This window comes from Triticum aestivum, chromosome 6D (genome assembly GCF_018294505.1).
Source record: "Triticum aestivum cultivar Chinese Spring chromosome 6D, IWGSC CS RefSeq v2.1, whole genome shotgun sequence".
Classification (NCBI taxonomy): Eukaryota; Viridiplantae; Streptophyta; class Magnoliopsida; order Poales; family Poaceae; genus Triticum; species Triticum aestivum.
Genome location: NC_057811.1, coordinates 431,377,255 through 431,384,110, shown reverse-complemented (window position 1 = coordinate 431,384,110; position 6,856 = coordinate 431,377,255). Strand labels below are relative to the sequence as shown.

Genomic DNA, 6,856 nt, shown 5'->3' with positions numbered 1-6,856 from the left:
AACACTTGTGCTTCAAAGTAGCATCATGATCTTCATGATAGAGAGTCTCCTATGTTGCCACTTTCATATACTAGTGGGAATTTTTCATTATAGAACTTGGCTTCTATATTCCAATGATGGGTTTCCTCAAATGCCCTAGGTCTTCGTGAGCAAGCGAGTTGGATGCACACCCACTTAGTTTCTTTTATTGAGCTTTCATATACTTATAGCTCTAGTGCATCCATTGCATGGCAATCCCTACTCACTCACATTGATATCTATTAATGGGCATCTCCATAGCCCGTTGATATGCCTAGTTGATGTGAGGCTATCTTCTCCTTTTTTGTCTTTTCCACAACCACCATTCTATTCCACATATAGTGCTATGTCCATGGCTCACGCTCATGTATTGCGTGAAGATTGAAAAAGTTTGAGAACACCAAAAGTATGAAACAATTGCTTGGCTTGTCATCGGGGTTGTGCATGATTTAAATACTTTGTGTGGTGAAGATAGAGCATAGCCAGACTATATGATTTTGTAGGGATAACTTTCTTTGGCCATGTTATTTTGAGAACACATAATTGCTTAGTTAGTATGCTTGAAGTATTATTATTTTTATGTCAATATTAAACCTTTGTCTTGAATCTTTCAAATCTGAATATTCATACCACAATTAAGAGAATTACATTGAAAATTATGCTAAGTAGCATTCCACATCAAAAATTCTGTTTTTATCATTTACCTACTCGAGGACGAGCAGGAATTAAGCTTGGGGATGCTTGATACGTCTCCAACGTATCTATAATTTTTTATTGTTCCATGCTATATTATATTCCGTTTTGGATGTTAATGGGCTTTATTATACATTTTTATATTATTTTTGGGACTAACCTATTAACCGGAGGCCCAGCCCAAAATTGCTGTTTTTTTTGCCTATTTCAGTGTTTCGCAGAAAAAGAATATCAAACGGATTCCAAACGGAATGAAACCTTCGGGAACGTGATTTTCAGAATGAACGTGATCCAGAGGACTTGGACCCTACGTCAAGAAAGCAACCAGGGGGCACGAGGGAGGGGGCGCGCCTACCCCCTGGGCGCGCTCTCCACCCTCGTGGGGCCCATGTTGCTCCACCGACGTACTTCTTCCTCCTATATATACCTACGTACCCCCAAACCAACAGAAGCATCCACGAAAACCTAATTCCACCGCCGCAACCTTCTGTACCCGTGAGATCCCATCTTGGGGCCTTTTTCGGCGTCTTACCGGAGGGGGCATTGATCATGAAGGGCTTCTACATCAACACCATAGCCTCTCCGATGATGTGTGAGTAGTTTACCTCAGACCTTCGGGTCCATAGTTATTAGCTAGATGGCTTCTTCTCTCTCCCTCTCTTTGGATCTCAATACAAAGTTCTCCACGATTCTCGTGGAGATCTATTCGATGTAATCTTCTTTTGCGGTGTGTTTGTTGAGACCGATGAATTGTGGGTTTATGATCAAGTTTATCTATGAACTATATTTGAATCTTCTCTGAATTCTTTTATGTATGATTGGTTATCTTTGCAAGTCTCTTCGAATTATCAGTTTGGTTTGGCTTACCAGATTGATCTTTCTTGCAATGGGAGAAGTGCTTAGCTTTGGGTTCAATCTTTCGGTGTCCTTTCCCAGTGACAGCAGGGGCAGCAAGGCACGTATTGTATTGTTGCCATCGAGGATAACAAGATAGGGTTTATATCATATTGCATGAGTTTATCCCTCTATATCATGTCATCTTGCTTAAAGCGTTACTCTGTTCTTTTTAACTTAATACTCTAGATGCATGCTGGATAGCGGTCGATGTGTGGAGTAATAGTAGTAGATGCAGGCAGGAGTCGGTCTACTTGTCACGGACGTGATGCCTATATACATGATCATACCTAGATATTCTCATAACTATGCTCAATTCTATCAATTGCTCAACAATAATTTGTTCACCCACCGTAATACTTATGCTCTTGAGAGAAGCCACTAGTGAAACCTATGGCCCCCGGGTCTATTTTCCATCGTATTAATCTTCCAACACTTAGCTATTTTTATTGCCTTTTATTTTACTTTGCATCTTTATCATAAAAATACCAAAAATATTATCTTATCATATCTATCAGATCTCGCTTTCGTAAGTGACCGTGAAGAGCTTGACAACCCCTTTATTGCATTGGTTGCGAGGTCTTTATTTGTTTGTGTAGGTGCGAGGGACTTGAACGTGGCCTCCTACTGGATTGATACCTTGGTTGTCAAAAACTGAGGGAAATACTTACGCTACTTTACTGCATCACCCTTTCCTCTTCAAGGGAAAACCAACGCAGTGCTCAAGAGGTAGCATAATCTCAAACTGCAAACTTGGTGAACTACCAAAGCATATGCAGTACATATGCTCCATTCAACTGAATATTTGTAGCATTTACATACATAACAGCAGGTGCATCCCAACATAAAAGTAACAATTCACTCAATATTTAGTTCCAAACAGGAGCAAAAGTGTAACAGCAACATAATTAACAGTGCACTATCATTAACTACATAAAAATGCCACAACAGCAACATAAAACCTGTAGAAGTCCCAAACTGAATATTTCACATGATAGCAAGAACAATGCCACTTCAAAATAACAGTACCACTGTCATTAAACTACTGCTACTGCTGTTGCAAAAGTGAATATGCCCTAATAATCAGGCCTTGTAGTCATGTTCAATATGCCACTGTCAAACCAACAATAATATGACACTATCAACCTAAATATAATATCGAACTATCACCCTACAATTCATACCGGCTCTGCACATGCTAAGAACCTTCTCCCTGTGTTTGTTCCTTCAAATGCGACAAGCCTCTCAGATGCCTTCCTGTGCTTCTCACATGGCGACATCGTTTCCTGCTCAAGCCCCTGATAATCTGGATCTTCAACGCTAAAAGGGACCTGCCGAACCTCATTCAAACAAAATGCCCAAATCAAAACACAGCAAAATCAACCAAATAAAAAATCCCCAAATCTGAAACCCTAACCCTAAACCTAGTTCAAGGGAAATCACCTGGTTAAGCCCGTCCGTGGATGAGGTCGAGTGCATGTACGGCAGGCTGGACGTCTCCTCACTGCTTTCGTCTTCGAAAACCATGGCGGGCGGCGGCGATCCGGTCCGGCAACGCTGCGGGCAGCGACGAGGGCGGCGAGAGAGGAGCGAGGAGGAAGGCACGAGCGAGGAGGGAGAGACAGAGCACGGGACGGTCCGGTTCGAGCCGGACCGCACGTATCGAGCGAGCGGGTGGGTGCCGATTCGCTAGCGTGGCAGCTGACGCGCGGGCCCAGGCGGTCAGTTCTAGCGTCAATACGTAGAAATACGAAGATTAGCCCGATCTGCAACGGTTCGACCCAAACGTCGTACTGACACGTAAAAATTTCCAAAAGTGGTACCGATTCGCCACCACCGCCCCAAATGTGGTACTATCGTGTAATTATCTCCTAACCAACCTATACTAAGCAGTTTAGGATAAGCAGGTAAGGTACAATGAGCAGGTTAGAAAAGCGGGCTTGCATCAGAATAGGAGCAAACAATAACAGTAGCAAATTCTAATGCAAGCATGAGAGAATGAAACTGGCGATATCGGGATGATCAAAGAGGGGGGGCTTGCCTGGAAGCTCTGCTGAAAGAGAAGGAGGGTCGTTGTCGACGTAGTCGATCACAGGGGCGGCATCGGTCTCGGGGTCTACCGAAGAGAAGAGGGGGAAGAAACAATAAATATAAAGCAAACAAAGCATCATAAAGCATAACATGGCAATATGTTGTGCCGTGTGTTACCTAACGTAAGGCTACACGATAAAGGTGAAGCGGGAAATCAACCGCGAGTGTTTTCCCGGTTCCGGACCTGTGTCAGACAGATGACCGGAGGGGGGATGTTCCATGTTTAGATAGTTAGAGGCATCTGGCAGGTAAACGGACAGCGTATTTGGATTTGTTGGATTTTTCTGAGCAACTTTCATGTAGAAAACATTTTCATCTGAGTTACGGTTTAATTACTATGAATTTCTAAAGTTTAAAATATTTTCTGAAATTATTTTAAATACCTAATTCGACAGAAAAGGAAAAATGACGTCATCATGGCATCATTGCTGCATCAGCGGTCAACAGACCAGTTGACTAGACAACAGAGCCCACAGGGGACCCACTGGCAGTGACTGGGCGATGCCCAGTCAGCCGTTGACTGGGTCAACAAGGCCAGCCGGGCCCCTGGGGCCACGGGGCAGTGACCTAGCAAGGTGGACCCGGACGTCCACGTCGGCGCCGGCGTTGGGGAGCTCCAGTGAGCGTTCCCGCGGTGGTGGGGCGCCGGACCTCGCCGGAAAACGCGTACAGGGCTCGGGGAGGAGCGGGGCTAGGCTCATTCGAACGAGCTCTCAGCGCCGCGTCCAGTGGTGGCCGTAGCATCGCCGGACTTGGCCAGAATCGGCGCCAGCGAGCGGCGGAGGCGGCAGCTTGCACGGGTGCTCGACGAAAACGGAGCTACGGCGCGCTAGCGAGCAAATGGAGAGGCTGGGGAGTATCTACGCGATGCGGCGAGTCCAACGGGCTTGAGCCCGTGACCAAATGGTCACCGGAGCCTTGCCGGCGACGAGCTCCGCGGCGATGCGTTCGGGCGCTCATCGGGGACGGCGCTAGGAGGCACGGGAGGGAGCGTGCGCGTGCGCGTTGGGCTCCTAGGAACCCCAGGAGCACAACGGTGAGCTCGGGCGAGCGTGTCAATGGCCACAATGACGGCAACGAGCTCATCGGCGGCGACGTGTTCAGGCGCAAGCAGAGCGGCGGCTACGGCCAAATAGCGGCAGCTAGTGGGGAAAGAGAGGGACGGGAAGGCTCACCTAGTGGCTACGAAAAGCCTGCGACAGGTTAGTAGCAGCTGTGAGCGTCGCCGGAGTCGGAGGGGATCGACGGCGATCGAAGATGTAGACGATGGCGAATGGAGGCAGCGGGGCTCCGCGTCTCCACCTTGTCACCAGGAGAGGTGTCCGACCGCGGCGAGGCCCGTGGACAAGGCCAGCGGGCACGGGGCCGCCGGTGGCCGCGGAGATGACGGAAGGCAGCGGCGATGGCGCTCGGTGAGGGGGGAGAGAAGGGGATCTGGGGGAGAGGGAGAGGCAGGAGGACGGAGAAGCGGGAGTGCCGGTAGGTGAGGGGGGGGACTCGAGGCGTCCGAGGGTGTGGTGGCCTTGTCCTCCCCTCGACGCCGGCAAGGGGGTCTGGTGGCGACCGCGCCCTGTATAGCTATTTTAGGTCAGGTGGCGAACAGGAAGGGAGCGCGGTGTGGGGAGCTGGGCCGGCCAGGCTGGTTGAGGTCCAGGGGGGCAGGGGTTCTCTCTCTCCTCTACTTTTCCTTTTTTTTTAACTTTTTCCTTTTGTTTTAAAAACTTTCTGTTTTAGCTATTTTAGGCCATTTAGAAACTTTGCAAAAATGTTGGTTCACCACCAATATTACCTGATGAACATTTTAGTCTTCATATTTGAGCATTTTTGAATTTCACACATAATTAGAAATTGAATTAAACTGAAATTTGAAAGAGATAAGATACAATGATGAATAAACACTTGTTTAGCAAAAGGATTAACTTAACCCAGGGATTACTATAGCATCGTTACACCGGGGTGTTACAGCTTCATGGAGCTATGTGTATGTCCAAGAGAAGCCTCGCCATCTCGACGGGCGATGTCTCACCAGTAAGTAATAACTTGTGCCATCGACCATGTATCCACTAAAAGTATCGATTTAGATATACTGTATTTGTGTTTCATTTATATTAAAGAATGCACTGGATAGAAAAATATGAATGGAAGTCAACGAAAAAGCATCGGATACAAACCCGCGTGGTGACTACGTAGTCCCTCTTGCCTTCCACAAGCCGGCGCGCACGTAGCGGTCAGCCTGCGTGGTCTTCCTTGGCACGGAAATGGCGAGGCCGGCGACGTCGTCGGTGAGGAAGTTGGGGGTGTTGGTGACGCGGATCCGGTGCTCCCGGCACTTGGGAGGTCGACGCGGTCGGTCCCCACAGAGAAGGACGGCGGCACATCGATGCAGCATCGGCGTTGCCAACGAGGGCGCCGATGGCGGAGGCGTTGGCGCGAAGGAACTCGGCGTGCCCGTCGGGAGGGGAGTCCCAGGAGCGGAAGAGGCGGAAGCGAAGGTCGAGCTCCTGCTCCAGGTAAGCGTTCCTCCGGAGCAGCAGCTGCAGCACGCCCAGGGTCGCCTTCGCCGACCGCCGGGAGCACCGAGGACGGCAGCGGCTGGCTGTTGTGTGGTAGGTGGTGGCGCTCCGCGCCGGCCTTTTGCTAGCGTTTTATTTTTCTTTTGCTTTTCCAGGAGCGGTGGGAGACAGTGGAAGGATAAGATTTGATGATGTGTGAGGTGTAAGAGGGAGGCACAAGGCAAAGAGCGTCGGGCATGTCCAGTTCTTTCTCTTTTTTATTTCTTTCTTTATCGATGTCTTTTTAGTCAAGTAATAATTAAGTAATACTAATATATAGCGTCGGACGTTGTTCATTTCTTTTTTCGTAATTATCATCACTAGCCTTTTTGTCACTTGATTTATATTAGCATCGGACATTTTTTTAATTCCTTTTTTTATCGGGCGTGTTAGGTTCGGCTGTATGGTGCGTTTTTTTATACTGTCACAATGGTTTAAATAAATATTCAGTCATTATTATTTTGATATTTTTATAAAAAGAATTAAAGGATAATAGTTTTATAAAACTATTACCACTTATAGTCATCATACAAGTTATCTTGTGGTCTCCTGGATGTTAAATTTATGGAGTACTTTATGGAGTACTTCACGGGAGATATTTTGTCCAA

General features: G+C 47.5%; 1 long non-coding RNA gene across 1 annotated transcript; it reads right to left on the bottom strand.

Moving 5' to 3' along the window:
* Window positions 1–2,512: 2,512 nt before the first annotated feature.
* On the bottom strand, window positions 2,513–6,417 carry LOC123145606 (uncharacterized). Its single transcript, XR_006472342.1, has 3 exons — window positions 5,868–6,417; window positions 3,049–3,721; window positions 2,513–2,936 (listed from the first exon to the last, which is right to left on the bottom strand). It is a non-coding gene; the product is annotated as an uncharacterized lncRNA (long non-coding RNA).
* Between the last annotated feature and the right edge of the window lie 439 nt (window positions 6,418–6,856).